This window comes from Aythya marila (assembly GCF_965140915.1).
Source record: "Aythya marila genome assembly, chromosome: Z".
Lineage (NCBI taxonomy): Eukaryota > Metazoa > Chordata > Aves > Anseriformes > Anatidae > Aythya > Aythya marila.
This window is the reverse complement of record NC_139080.1, coordinates 8,465,486-8,481,295: the sequence shown is the minus strand read 5'-3', so window position 1 is coordinate 8,481,295 and position 15,810 is coordinate 8,465,486.

The window sequence follows — 15,810 nt, the reverse complement described above, 5'->3', positions numbered from 1 at the left end:
GATTATACAGCCAAATGAGCTTATCAGATTGAAAATATTTTCATATGTGGCCACATAATAACAATAAAAAAAGCCACACTGGAAAAGGAAATGTCAATTTCATGAAGGTGTAAAAACCACAGAGGGAGTCAATCATTTTAAAAGGCAATGATTTTATTCAATAAGCTGCTGAGATTTTCTAGCAGCAAAGTTTTGTGGTGTGTGTCTTGTATTTAATGTTGTTGAATTAAGAGTGCAGAGGTAGATTCAAACTTTAGTCAAGAAAGTTTTTTATGGTATTCTTTCATTTGCAACCTTTAGGTGGCTATTTAAGGTTTCCCTGCAGCCTTCTAACAGCAGCCTGAAGAAGGAATGAAAACAGGAGTTCCCTTGTTAATGGCTTTGATCTGTCATTCCTAAAATTTCTAATGGGTTTAAGAATCAACATCAGTTCTCTATAAACCCATCCTAACATCAAATTGTCTTGTGTGTTGAAAGCAGTGTCTTCGCTAGCATCAAAGCCTTCCTCTTTAAAGAAACAGCAGAGATTTGATGAATGGCTCAGGCTCTGCAGTTGCATTTGGGCAGGTCTGTGCAGATAAACTACCAAAACACATCCAGGTCTAGAACTGCTGCATCGCCTAATGTCCGTATATTCTTGTATCCCTTGTTTTTGTTTCTTTTTTTTATTTTCTCCTTTTTTTTTTTTTTTTTAATTATTGTTTACTTTTTACAAATGGCAGCTGTACAGATGTATCTGCTGTTTTGGATGTAAAACTAGCTGCATAGTGTGATCATTCAGCTAGATATATAGACACCCAAAAAACTTTATGACATGGAATTATTCAGGTTATGAAATCCAACATAAACTATACTTACAAAAAAGTTACATCAACGCAAAGACAGAGTCAGTTCTGGATCCTTTCCCTTACTGGGTAATAGCAGGAACCTCTGGGAAATATCACCAAACAGATTTCTACACCTGTGGAACCTGTGGGAATGTGGCCCTATCCCTTTTCACGTGCTTGAAGTCACATTGAGTGGGTACTGGCACTCCTACAAACTATCTTGATAAATCTGGCCGCAAGTGGTGTGGGAGTCTTAGTTGTAGGGCTTCTGATCCTGTTCTTCTGGAGCATGGGCAATGGGATCCATTCATCTACTGTCCTACAGGCTGAGGCTGGGTGGCATTTATAGCTGAAGAAGGACATTTTTCCCTAAGAACTGTGTTGGGGAACAGACTGGTTCAGCTCATGCCCCACCAGCTGCAGCACATCTTCCCTTTGGCCAGAAAGATGATGGAGAGTATAAACATACATAACATAAAAATAGTCTTGCAGCCTTCACATTGAACTGCAGCTTTTTATACTGTGTGAGATCACTGCAGAAGACAATGTTAAGCCTGAGTTAGTTGTTCTTCAGTGTGCATCTGGCAGCTGATCTGAAGACAAAGGGCTGTTAGCAATGCTTTTCCCCACCAGAACCTGTCCAGCTGGGGCTGATCCGGAATCTGACAAAGGAGTTGAATGGACAACAAGGAGAGCAAGCTCTTGGGCTGAAGATGTTAACTAGGAGATACTTCTGAAAATTAACAAGAAATATGCTGCCTGAGATGGTGGTTTTACTGGTTGTGGGATCATAAACTGGCTTAGCTCCTTGCAGGGGATTTGCATAGTTCCCATCTTCTTCTCTTCCTCCCCTGGATATCTTACAACTTTCTACTCATTTCTGCTGCTGGCCTGGAACAGACTGAAACATCTTTCTTGGGATCTGGAAAGCCTTCTGTAAAACATCCCCTGCACTTTGCACGCCTCAGATTAAACTGTCTGACTTCTTTCTGTTTGCTCACATGAAACATCAAAATTTATGCACTGAGACACAGCTCATCTCCATCTAAGCCCATGTGTCCAGCCCAGGCCAGCTGGCTCGCAGGACCTGTGTGCCTAAGCGAGGCCAGCCCTCGTAGCTGGTGGCACGTGAGGGACCAGGCTGCCTGTAACTGCAGCTGACCATCCTGACCCCAGGGCAGAGGATGAGATTCCTTGCCTGGAGCCTGGTGTATGACCTGCCTCCAGGAGAGGTGAGAACAGCTCACCTGCTGCCCTGCTGATGGTACCGTGGGTACCCACAAGCAGTTAACTGGGTGCTGTGGGGTGACTTTGTGACCCCTCTTGTGCTGCTTTGCTTGGTGGCTGCAGAAAAACTAAAGTCCAGATATAAGACATGAAGCCCAATATAAGACACAAGATATAAGAACGGACAGGATGGTCCCACCTTGGGTCCCACCAAAATGAATCTTGGAGTCCTGTGACCTTCGTTGCACTGTACTGTAGCTGCAACATGCAGTGTGCAGGAATGGGGTGGGGTGGGGTGGAGAGCAAGCTGGGGGACTGGTCAGGTCTTGTCATGAGCCTTTTCCTTGTGATCCTACACACCCTTTTGCCTCAGGAAAGCACTGAGTGTAGAGTAGGTATATGTCTGTTGCAGTGATGATTTACTCTCTTCTAATTTGGGAGATGCGTTATTTACCCACTTCTCGTTGCCTGGAACACCAGTGAGGTGGTTGTCACAAACTCTGTGAAATTAATCACTCCGTCACTGGTGGGAATACAAGATAACAGGTGGGGCACTCAGCCTCCCTTATCTCTGAACAGCAGGGGCACAGAGCAAAGAGTTGCCAAACCTCTAACTCGTGTCTGCTGCTCCTTAGTCCAGAGGCTCCCAGTGCTCAGTAGATGTCAGGCACTGCAGCCCAGCCCTGTGATGTCCCAGGTGAGCAGCTGAGTGTAAAAAACACATTGCAGTGATGAATGTTCCTGATATGGGGACAAAGATGATGGTGTTTGTCCCTCCAGGTATGAAAGGTGAAGCTGAAAAGACCTCTGCACTGCCTCAAGGGACTAGAGGGTGGAGGGACAAGTGCACGAGAAGGCCCAGCACAAGGAACTGGTGCAGAAGCTGATGGTATCTGAGCCCTGTGGCCCACGGCTGTGAGACAAGTGCACCACAAGAGGGGCAAACGGCAGCTGTGGGAAGTCTGTGAGCCCATGACTCTGCTCAGGCTGACAAGTGGCAGCACAAACTTTGAGCATTGGGTGAGACAAACAGTGATGTCCTCAGCGTCACCACATTCATAGGGTCTCCAAGCTCCACTTCCTCTGGGTCTGTTGTCCTAACTGACACAATCAAGGAGTCTAGAGAACAGTTCGGCCCATGAGACCATCTGCAACAGTGAGCTGACTTGCTTCATTAACAGTACTCAACTCAGGGGCCTAAATGTGTCTGGAGCCATTTGAGGTGCCCTGGGGAGTCCTGCCTGGCTCCAGATGCCACTCCAGAAGGGCACGGGTCCCCCAAAGGCCCTGTGCCAAAGCTGCAAGACCCATGTAGGTACCTCAGGGTGTCCTGTGTGTGCACAACTGGGTCAAGCTCTGGAGATCACCTAACTGGAGCTGAATTCCTCCCCATGAAACTATGGCTTGGGCAGGGCCAGAAACTCAACAAATCTCCCTGTTTCTATTTCTTTTGTGGCAGGAAGCCTATTTCCATAGTGGCATAAGAATGGCACAGGGATGAAATGTCTGTCTGCCTCTGTGCCCTGTCTCCATCAACAGCCTCTTACACCTCCCTACCCTCTTTAGGAATGCTGCAACAGGGAGCAATAGAAACCACACAGGTGAGGTGGCTTTTGAGCTCCCAGATATTCTTCTTCGTTTGGTTTGAGTTATGATAGAGTTGGTTGAAACCAATTCTCTTGAGGAGCCAGAGTAATACCGCATTTGCATCATAACTGACACGAGTTTGTTGGTTTTTACTGGGAAGGGCAACTTCATTCTCTGTCCTAAGGAGAAACACTGATGTTGTCTCATAATTAGCGCTTTTCTTTCTCTAATTTCCTCACTGGGAGACAGATTCCCTGCCTGACAGGCTTGGCTTGTCCCAGGAGATTTCTGACTGTTCTGAGCTGTATTTGAGAGTACAGTAATGCCTTTCTGGACAATCTTGCAGGGAACCCCACAAAATGCTCATGTTTTGGCTCCTGTCACTGGGAAGTGGCCTCAACTGGATGTGTCCTGTCAGATGCAGCCGTCAAGGCTTGGCCTGGGCTATCAGACCTAAAAAAGCCATAGTTTGAGACAAGGAGGCAGGCTGCACCAGGTTTCACTGCTCTCTCTGAAGACAGCACAGTCAGGCATCCATCACACAAACACATCATTTTACATGTCAGGCTTTTTCTTATGACTGTGCCATGTCCCTGGCCAGGAATCTCAGATCCAGAGCACAGGGAACTAACTCACAGGACTAATATCTGGGTAATGCTCACCATTCAGATATGAGTCATTAGGACAACTTGTAATCGTCAAATTTTGTGTCTTGGCTGGCATCGACTCAGCCACTGAAACAATTATATTTTCACTTAAACCTTCTGGCCTCACTTGCAACCTCTGAACTCCACCCAGCACAGAAGGGCAGAGTTTCTGTTGCCCTTTAACTTTGCATTCCCTTCCTTGCTGCATCGCTTTAGGTAATCTCCAGCCAAATCGTTGCATGTCTGAGTCCTTTCCTCTCATTTACCTTGTGCTCACTCAGGAAATGTTTACAGCTGTATTGGCCCTTTGGGAGGGAAGGTGCTGATGGGAGAGGAGAGGTCACATTGATAAATCTCCCCTGAGCCAGGGGAACAGAAGTGCTAGCACCTGGTCCACAGGAAAGTCATGACCCAATAAATCCCAACTCAGCTGCTACCTGACCAACAAATCTTGAAGATTCTTGGCCAGAAGAGCCTGGGCTTCTTAGCCCTCCTAGGATCTACAAGCTAAGTGGTACTGTGGAGGGATGGGGATCAGTAATTGCATCCTGTGTAAGGATTTTGTATGGGTAACAGTCTCCCACCTTCCCTCCTTTTGAGGCTGGGCTTTTTGGGACAAAAATTCATGGGATGGAAAGCAGCAAAGCAAGCAAGACTCTGGCCCTGAAGCAGTAGTTCTGCTTGATTTTAGTTCAGTGACTATAAAGCCTTGAATCCCATTCTTAGTGTGAGTGGCTGGGTTTAAACAAACAAAAACTGCACTTTGGGGTCTACCCTGAGCTATACAACCCCCAGCTAGGACACAGGATTGAATTCTGCACAAGCTGTCAAGACGCTGCTTGAAGGGAAATGTGGGAGGAAAATGTGCTTTGTATTTATAACCCAGGGGAGAATAACCCAGATTGGAAAGTCTGTGGGACCGCCCTTGGTCACAGGAGATGGGAGCTGGCCTGGGGAGGGCTGGCTCTCCCTGTTTGTGCTATAGGGCATGCGTGTCTCTCCTGCAGCATGCATGGCAGCATCGGTGCCAGCTGCCTGGAAGTGAGGAGCGGCGACGCTGAGCTTTCCCACGCTGGGGACCCTTTGTTGGTCTGGGCATGAGTCTCTGAGTGCCTTTAAAGTAGAGAGAGCAGCAGCAGCACCACCCTGCCCCGGAGCGGGCGGGGAGAGGTTGTAAGCTGAAGATAGTGTCATGTACTGATGGAGACAGACTGTACACAACATTTGCTATTCAATCATTTTGGTTAAGTCGCTTGGTATTTTCCCTTCCCATGACCTGTTCTCCACTCAGCCCTTTCAAGCACCTCTTCCGTATTTCAGCGTCTCTGAGATTAGTTTGTCCTCTAGGTTTCGTCCCGCTCCTCTCTGTCATTAAAACACTTTCTCTTGTTCTTCCTCTTGACTCTTTTCCCCCTCTATTCTCATCCCTCAGCCCTGGTGTCCCAGCAGATCTCCAGCCCCATGTCTGCCTGTGTATGATGGATGTGTGCGGAGAGGACCAGCCCTGATGAAGCAAGCAGGGAACTGGGGCCACAGGGGAGCTGGGAGCTCTTGCTCCAGGCTAGCAGCCAGCCACATTTCTCTGAGGTGCTCTCATAAAATATTCCCAGCATTTTATCAAAGAGGTGATGCTGTCATGGGTTTGTTTATTATTTCCCTCCGGGGATTTGTCTCTTCACGGCTTCTTCCTTTCATTTTTGAGGAGGAAATATTTGCTACTCTGTCAGCCCCTGGGAGGAAAGTAAGTTACAAAGGGAGCGGGGATAATGAAAGCCTTTTCCTGAACCAAGGTAACACAGCTCTGTGGTCACCTATGCCCTAAACATGTGGGAACCGAGCTCAGCCCTCGAGGACAATGATCAGGGACCTGATCACCAGTGGAAAGATCCATGGCAGGGGATCAGGGACACAGTCTGTGTGTCCCAAAAATCCTTTGGTCTCTGTTCCTTCAGCTGCTACTCTCCCTTCATGGTCCTTGACCTTGACTGGACTTCTCCTCCCACCAGGCCCAAGCCTTTCCCCTCACCATCTCCTCTCACTCCTCCCATGCACCTGCGCAGCCATTTCAGCTGAGCTTAGAGCTAATCTGTCCAGCTTCCACCCACCCCTGTGTGCACTTCACATGTGTGACATGCCGTGGCCATGCCTGGGGGTACCGTGTGAGCCTGGGACCAGATCTTCTTCAGCTGATGCCTTAGGGCTGTTTTTTCTCCACCTGCGGTCTGCAATTTAGGCACTTTGCACCCTCCCAGCATTTTGGAAGGCGGTTCTGCTCTTGTGCTGGTATCTTTATTTTCTAACACATTTCATACATTCCTGCAGTCCCCAGGCCACTTTCTACCTCATTTACTCCTGCCAAAGATTTGTTTTCCTGTCACTGTGTCTGGAAGTCTTGCACAGGTATGAGTACAGCAAGAGGCTCTCAGGGTTCTTTGAGAGGACATGCAGGTCAGGAGCCCTCTGTTATTTTCTACTATATCATTCCTTTTTCCTTTTGTATCTTCTTTCCTCTGTACACATTTGGGAACATCACGAAACACCTCACTGAGAAACTCCACTTCAGACCCAGGAGAAGACATCGAAAAGGAAATGACTGAAGAGAAGAGGAGGGGGGGATTCTTCTTTCACGATGTATGTTCTTGCTACTAATTTTAGCTTCCTATTTTTGTTCCTTCTGGTATCACAAGTGTCCTGTGTTTGTGAGGGCATAGATGTGTCTCTGGTGGAAGGTTTGGGTTGCAGATTAGCTCCTGGCTACCTTATGTCATCAGGAATAGACCAGATAGGTAAACAGATAATTCTCAGTATTTTTTCCTATGAGGTTTTGTTTAGCTTCCACAATGGAAACCCTGGAAAATTCTTCTAGAGTGATCTGCATGCGAGCAAGCTATCGGCTTCAAAACAATCTCCATCTCTGTCCTGGATCCTGAGCTAATGTGGTACTCTCCATCTCCTGTACTGACTGCATGTGTGCTCCACAAGCAGGAAAGTCGACCCACAACAGAAGGGGTCTCTCATGGCAGGGATAATTTTACTGTTGGAGATGCACAGCGAGAACATGATTATCTGCTTCTGTCTGTTTTCCCCAGGAGCTGAGACCTATGTGATCATGCAGAAGGTGAGTGCAGGTGCCTGTCTGTTCCTCTGCTACCTTTGAAGTATTGTATTGGTTTTCAGAGTTCCTCCTGTTTAAAATGGAGTTGATGAAAAGATGTCTGGCTTTTCAGAGAGGAAAGCCTATTTTAGCTAAGCAGGCTGTTCATTCACAGAGTTTCAATCTGGTTAGATACAATGATATGATCCTCTCCCTATCCAGCCACTGATTGCTGCAGCTTAGTTCTTGCTTATTTTCTCCTATATGGAAATACATCCACTGGGGTTGGGGAAGAGAGAGAGGGAAATAAAAGAAGGGGAAAAATGGAAAAAATTATTAATGATGGCAGCTTTTCAGCAGCTCTGTAAAGTAAAACCTCTGACTTCTATTCATGTTATTAGGTAAGGAATTTATTTTACTTTCAGCCACAAAAGCGAGGGTCTATGCTGACTTGCCTGCCCCTGCTCAGCATCAAACCCTTCCAGTCTTCACAGCCTCCTGGCTGCTTCAGGGTGTCGTTTGCCCCTCAGGCAAACCAGGTCCAAACACCTAATCTTGATTCATTGCTTTAGTCAGCTTGGAAAATCTCTGTGATTCTGTTCGGTTACTCATTTCTGGGAAGGAGAAGACGATTACATTGGCCTTTCTGGTTTCGAAGGAAAATGTGTGCTGTTATAGGGAGCAGAATGTGCTGGTGTAAGATCCAGGCCCAGCCTCACACCTGCCTGCCCAGGACCCGGTGCCATGAGACACCTGAGCACATATCCTTGGCACTTGGTGTCGTTCTTATCTTGCATGTTTATCGGTCATCCTTGTTGTTTTCTCTCTTGTGAGAACTGAAAAATGAACAAGGAGGACAGGAATCAAAGCTTCAAGGCCCTGGAGGAACGGTGGGTGAATCACATGGATCCTCTCCAGACATGAGGCAAACACGATCATGTCATCAAGGTGTTGGAGATACCGTGCTGGGAAGGGGCCAGCTCTCTAGGGAGGCTGAGTGCAAAGAAGCCTCAGAGTGGGGAAGAAAAGTAACTTTCTTGCTACTGCTTCCTCATCTGAGTCCTGCTGTGCTGCTTGCCTGGGGGACTGGGGGTTGTGGAGTCCATGGGTCACTCTCCTGGGCCATTATACAATGTGTCTGAGTGCAGCTGGGGTAACACAAACCCTTAATTTAGATAGTATTTGTGCTAACGCATGATTAGTGTTAGAGCCTTGCAGTCTCCCAGGCAGGCAAAAGCCATGGGTGTAAACCACATCTCTTTCTCAACCAAAATTCTAGTAGAAAAAGGTGTGGGTGTTTACTTTTTCTTGGGGGTGGGGTGGGGGAATGTGTTTAATCCACACTTTTTTTTTTTCCTCATTGCTGGATGCTGAAGCTCACGGCCTCCAAAGCTGCACCTCCAGGATGCTTCATCTTTCTGTGTGAGGTACAAAACCTGTGGCTTCTTCTTACAAGTGCTTGAGTCTCAGGCGTGTCCCACAGCCCAGAGCTCAAAGGGTAATTTGGCCAAAGATCTCACATTTGTTATGAGGTACATGACTGATCTAGGAGGGGAGACAGTGGTGCCTACAGTTAGTTACTAGCTGACAGCTCTGGTTCTATGAAGATGGGGTGCTCTGGTGTAAGGTGGCAGCTATTCTTTGTGCTCTGCCATCTTCCCCCCATCCTCTGTTTTTTTGCCTGATCTTGCCTCTCTTTTCTTGGCTTTGAGGCTGGACATGTTTCCCCTTGAAGCAACTCCGACTCTGTCTCTTAAGCATCTTTTATCTATCAGTTCCTAAGCTTTCAATATCTGTGGAAAATGAATGTGACACACAGAGCTGGGACAGATATGAGGGGACTTTCATTGCCTCTTCCAGCCTTTTCTGTGCCCAAGGCAGCCCTTGTCCTCCCAGCATGGCTTGCTAGAAGGCTACATGGGCCAGACCTGGCAGACAGAAGGACTGTCCCTGAGTGATATTACCTGACTCCCTCTGCACTGAGCTCCAGAGATGTGGGCATAATTAAGCTTTCTGCAGAAGTTTCCAATTTCCTAAGAAGTCCACGGTTGGCTGAAAAGTGATTTGAGCAAAAATATTGGCTGTACCATTAGATGTTGGCTCCAAAACCAGAGAGGCTTTGAGATTCCTCCTAAGACTGTTTTCCCTTGAGTATCACTGTAGCACTTGTGCCTTTCTTCCCCTCCTCCTTTCTGTTTTCATAATACAGAACAAGAGACCTAATCATGGATGTGGGCTCCCCTGTGCCTCATGGTTCCTTGGGACACATACCCATTTCACTACGGCTAATGTCAGACAAGAACCAGCATCTAGGTGAAGAGCCATGGGGAAGAAGAAGGGAGCGAGACCCAGAGGATCAGCCTGACAAGCAGTGGCTTTAACACAGAGGGGTGCAAGCATGTGAGGGGCAAGGAAGGTGAGGTTTTCAGGGGATCTTTTGAAAAAATAATCCCAGGAATAGAGAGCACGGGATAAAAGATGAAAGTATATGTTTGAAAACAAGCAGGTGATGGCAGAGGCTACCTGGGGTTGGGAGCCAACTCCTTTATGGTGACCACTGATGGGTTCCCAGGTGGGGTTTGACTAGCTGAAGGTAAATGTCTTGTTACCTGAAATAGCTCTCTCTCACCCCAGTGTCTCGTAAACCCTTCCAGCTCTGTGCTCAGTCCTTGGCAGGATAGGTGTCAAGATCCTCGAAGGTGCTGAATGGGTGCTACCATGCAAAGGCTTTGATGAACTTGTATGGCACCATTCATTTACTGCTGGCTTTTTCTCTTCCAGCCGTGCTCAGATACTTTTTCCTTGGGAATCTAGTTTGGAAAAGCTCTAGTCTGGAGCAGTTATTAACACTGTATAGTGCAGCATGTGTTGCTGTTGGCCTTTGGTCTTGTGGCAGACTCAGGGTTGACAAGAATTCAAATTTCCTGATTCTCCTTTCCCTTTTGGTGAACCCTGTGCTACAGACACGTGAACAGTAATAATCAAAGTATTATAGCTTAATGAGTTGTGGTGAGCTGTGTTATCCAAACCCATCCAATCTGTCAAGGCATCATTTGTAGCTGTCTGGCTGTGGACTCTTACACCTACAAATGATCCACTATTCCTGGCTCAGGCAATGCTCTTACTTAAGAGAAGGGGAAAAAAAAGAAGAGCTATTGGCTTACAGCAAGGAAGGGTGTGAGAACAGAAACCCACAATTTGTATCTTGATGCTGTTCCAAATGGAACCAGAGCCATTGCAGGCTTTGTAAGACTCATAGTACATCCTTCCTGGGGCCCTTAGAGGCTCTCCCCACTGTCCTCCATTGCAAAGAGCTTTCCTGGCTTTTTCATGTCTCTTTCATGTGCCCTCTGCATTACCTGCACCCAATGTAGTCCATGCAGGTGAGTGAAGTACAGCTTATAACACCCTAGTTTCCTAGAGTATTGTGATAGCATGGGCAGGAGAGAGCATTATCACACCCATTGGCCTGGCCTTTCTGAAGTGGCAATTAATTCAACAAGAACTGCAGTGTTAGCCAAGATAAATAAAAGTAAATAAAGAATTTGTCTATAAAAGCCAAACAAACAGAAGAGTTAAATAAGCTGGAGGAAGAGATGAATAAGAGAAAACCACACTTTGTACAAATCATCCTAAGACTTGCCTAACTTCTCACTAGCATGCCCAGCACCTATTTCTCTACCTGCCCTGTTGTGCTTTTCTTATGCAAACCGCAACAACAAATTGTCCTTCATGGGAGCAAATGGAGATCTCAATATTCATTTTCCTTTAGTACCCAAACCCAATGCAGAGTTCTGTTCAGATTTGTATCTTGCTCCTTCTCCCTGCCAATGACCTCTTTCATTACTGACTTGATTAGGAGGCACTCTTTTCCCTGGGAAATTAGTGAAGCTGAATCATTGCCGTGTGGTGAGGCAGTACTCTTGTTCTCCCACATGTATCAGCAAATGTGGCTCATTGCAAGCTCTGAGTTGCGACTGACACAGCAGTAAGTCAAGGATGAATTGACAGATGTTGACTTGTCCCTAACCTAGATTTTGAGGTCTGCAGTTCTTCATTCCCATTCTGTACTCATGGACATGAGACAGCTTCAGTTAGGATGCTACAGAGGTGTGTTAGGTTCAAAATATAAACTTATCTGAGACAGATTGTAGCCTGGATGGCTGGTGGTCCCGTGCACGTTTCTTTGGTAGTGGTGCCACTATCTGCCACAGACAACTCTTCTCTGTTCCCAGGCTGACATGAGAACATTCAGAACTGGTCTGTCTGAAACAAATCATTTTCTGGATTACTTTTCAACTAAAGCAATTCCCTGCCCCACTGGTGGCAAAGCTGATGGGAGGACTAACCAGAAGAGCTTTTGGTCAGAAGAGGTTTCTGAAGATCTCCCCTCGAGCCCCCTGCTCTGACTAGCTGGGCTGTCCCCAGCACTCAGTAGGCTGGCTCTGAAATTGTTTTCCTGTCTTGAAAAGCTCTTTGGTGACCTGTCCCAGGACTGGTCCTCCCTCCTAGCAAAAAAGCTTTCTTCATGTCCACCCTAACCCTTCCAAACTCCAGTTTCTTGTCACTTGTTATATCAGCTGCCCCTGCTGAGAAGAGCTGGGCTACAGCATTGTTGTAGCTGCCCTTCTACTAGTTGTTGGCTACTATCCCCCCTTCAGCCTCCTCATCAGGATAAACAATCCCAGCTCCATCAGTTGTTGCTTTTGGGATGTGTGGTCTGTCTCCTGCTCTTGGCAGCCCTTCGCTGCTCCATCTCCTGTTTCTTGATATCCCCCCTGATCTGGCCTCCAATAATAGAGGCTGCAACTCCTCAGTCTGCTGGCACGACTGTCCTAACATAAACCAGGATGTGGCTTACCCAATTTGAGATGAGAGCACATCGTGGGCTCATATTCAGCCTGGCACTGACCATAAGGTGTTATGGTAAGGTGGGGGACAGCCAGGATTATCCTTCATGAATATCTGCTCTGATGATGAACCCTTCCCAAAGACTCAGCAGAGTGCTAATCTGGGTGCTCAGTTTGCATATGTGTTATAGCTCATGATGAAGGACCCTTTTTCCCAGCTATTTGGAAATAAAAAGTCATAGCAGCAGACCTCCACTTAAAGAGATCCCAAAGAAAATCCTAATGGCTTTGTGAAAAGGAGTGTGATTTAACTCTTCCCTCTGATTTACACCTCAACACGGTGTCCCAAAAACAAATTAAGGAACAGTGTGGGAAGCACCATCATTTTGCATGTTACCTGTATTGCTTGCAGTCTGTAAAGATCTCACCAGATATTGCTGAGGATGTTAGCTCTGATGCCCTGGGAAAGTTCCAGCACAGATAATTGCCTCCTACCTAATTCAATCCACATTTAATAGATTGGCACCGCTGAAGTGAATGCCTTCAGGACAGATGAGAGGTGGGAATCAGGAGTGCCCAGAAGAAAAAAGAAAAAAAAAAAAAAGCTAAAAAAAAGCTAAAAAGCAGAGATGGAAATCCACTGAGAATCAATGTTTGGGGAACAGCCCTCCTCCCCTGCCACAGAACGCTCTGAACCAATTCCCTTCTCCAAGCTGTGCAGACCTCAAAGTATGGAAAGAAACCTTGAGTTGTGGTTCTTCTAGAAGGATGATGTCAGGAAAGATTACACCACGTATGGTGCTGTGAGGGCTGCCACAATTCTGTTTGCCAAGGTCTGCACATGCAAGCATCACAAAGGAGATCCCTGTGTTCTCTGTGGACCTTGCTGTACGTGTTATGTGGACAGTGTCATTTCATTTCCATGTGCTTGCTGTTGCTCCTAGAGAAAGAAATTTTTTCAACTTGCTAGCCCTGGTGGGAAAGCATCAACAATGCCAGCATACAACCGTCTTGTAATGTGGCTGCCAGTGCAGGCTCTCTGCATTACAGACACCCTTTGCTTACTGTCCAGCATAAGGTATTCAAACACGATCTGCAGAGAAGAAGCAGAAATATTGCCAGGATATTATTGCTCAGGGACAAGAAGACCTATCCCATCTTAGACATGGCTAAGCTGACACTTCCTATCATATTGCATATTCATTCTTATGCACTCCTCACACTTAAAGCAAACTGAAATGGGTTGGATTTGCTGGAGATCTCCCTAGAAGTGCAGAAGGAAAGATCTCTGCCTTGGCAGAGGCTTGTTCTCTCTGCTCCATGTTCTTTGAGATCATATCTACCGTGTTTATTATTTTTCTTAATAAATTGGCAGCCTCGCTGCGTTCCTCTCTGCCAGGTGCTGCACGTGCATTTACTGAAAGATTTACCAGACATCCTACAGCCCCAGGTAGGTCAAGGCAGGGCAAGAAGTCTGTGACAGCCACTCCATACCAGGTCCCTATCTTTGCTTTTAGATCCTTAGTGTGCTGCATGGAGGCACAGATGGATGCATCTCATCTTTCCTCCCCTTTGGCATGAGGAATTGTACCACTACAATTCTCCTACCAAGTGGAAAAATGGACATCTCCTCACCTGCCTTGCAGTGCCAACGTTCTCCTATTTTCTCCCCACCCCGGGGAACCTGACTCCCTGCTGGTTGTCCCCTTCTCCAGTTGACAGCAGCCACTACCTTCTTTCCAAAAATCATGCCCAGGCTGTGACTGCTCAGTCCCTGTCCCAGGGCAGCCACTGTCCCTGGGAGCATGATAACCTGTGAATTTTAAGGGAAAATGGATGACGCTCAGCCCATTGCTTGGCTGCCTTGGGGTTATTCCCAGTCTTACAGCTTACAGTCGAGTCTTGAAGGTCTGAGCATATTCCCACTGAATAACAGCCCCCCAGCTATCCCCCCAGGCAGAAGGACTACCTCCTGTAAACCCGTGCATTCCCTTGCTTCTGTCCCATGGCTATCTGCTCTCTCTTAAGAGGACAGCTGCTTGGTGACCCCAAGCCAGTCACCCTCTGAAGGAAAGACAGCCCAGAGCCTTCAACTCATCTCCGAGCCCTGAGAACAAACCTGCTGCAGGTGTTTTGTCTGTGCAAGTATGGGAGGAGAAAACCGAGAGTGGGACCCGACTAGATTTTTCCATTTCAATCCAAATTGAATCAATTACTCATCCAACCGTGCTCTCCTTGTTATTCATTTAAGGGATATTCTCACTTAAGCGATTTCTGAGCCAGAGTCTTATTTGGAGGGTGTGTTATAATTCAGCTAGCAAGCTGGGACAGCTCTCCCTGGCAAGCTCAAGGTATTGAAAGGAGCTTGGCTTCAATAGATGAAGATAATTGGGGATATTGGACGAAGGAGAAAGAAGAGAGGGGAGAGAGCTGGTTTCATCCAGTTATGCGTACAGTATGTTAAGTAATCATATAACTTGGTAGTAATGATTCATTTGGAGATGCCTTGTGAAAATTCTGGGCTAGTTGAGTCTTGCACTTGTGCTGTAGGCTGAAGCATGTAGAAAAACATCTCTGGCTTCGAGGGCTTGTTAAATATTGCATAAGAGAATCAGCTCCTTTCTCTAGTGGAAGTGGAAGCAAACTCTGCAGGGGTTAGTGTGCTGGGTGGGGGCTCTCAACAGGGCAGGAGCAGCCCACTGGTGGGGGAAGGTATCCCTGAAATGAAGAGAGACATGGCCTTCTGGGCAGTGGAAAACATGGGGCTTTGCCAGCAGGATGCTCGTGGTAAAGTGCAATCTTGCCAGCTGCAGCCTTGGCAGAGGCCACGTATGAGTGATATTAATTAGGCAGCAATTTTCCCTGGGGGCAAAAGTGCTTTGGATCAGTAGGCACTGGCCTGTTGTCCAAGATTGCTGAGTTTTAATCCCAGCTTTGATTTATTTATTTATTTATTTTTTGCTGCTGTTCCTTATCCTCCCTCGCAGAAGTTGGTTCTTCTGTCTGCAGAGGGCTGTGGTTTATTCCTTTAGAGTCTGTAAGAGGAAAAAGTTTCCGTTGGCCATGACATTGTGGTACCATCATGGGGAGCAAAAGGAGAAGCCAGGGCCTCCTTTCTCTTGATGTGGATGTCAGCTCAGCTCAGGAGGAGAGCCAATGTTATATGCACATTGTGTTACTGGTGGCAAGCTTAACCATCATGTTCTTAGCTCTGAATGCATAGAAAGCCAAAACCTGGACAGCCTGAGGCATAGGAAGGTCTATGAAATCAGAATCACTAGTTCATTCCTGGAATGGGGATGTCATGAGAGTTCTCTCACTTATTTGAGTTTCCAAGTGTGGAGTGACTTCAGTTCAGCCCTGCATGACAAGAAATTGATCTTTTCACCTCCCTTGCAGGAGGACCACTGAATTGTCCTGTCCACGAGGGAGATGCACGCACCTCCCCAAAGGCCAGCCACCAGAAGAGCCAAGGAATGATGGGGATGAGCAGTGTGCATCCATGTCTGGGTGCTGCTGGATCCTGACACAACATGAATTTGAACAAAACCAGGTTTGAGTTCTGAATAAATTTCAAT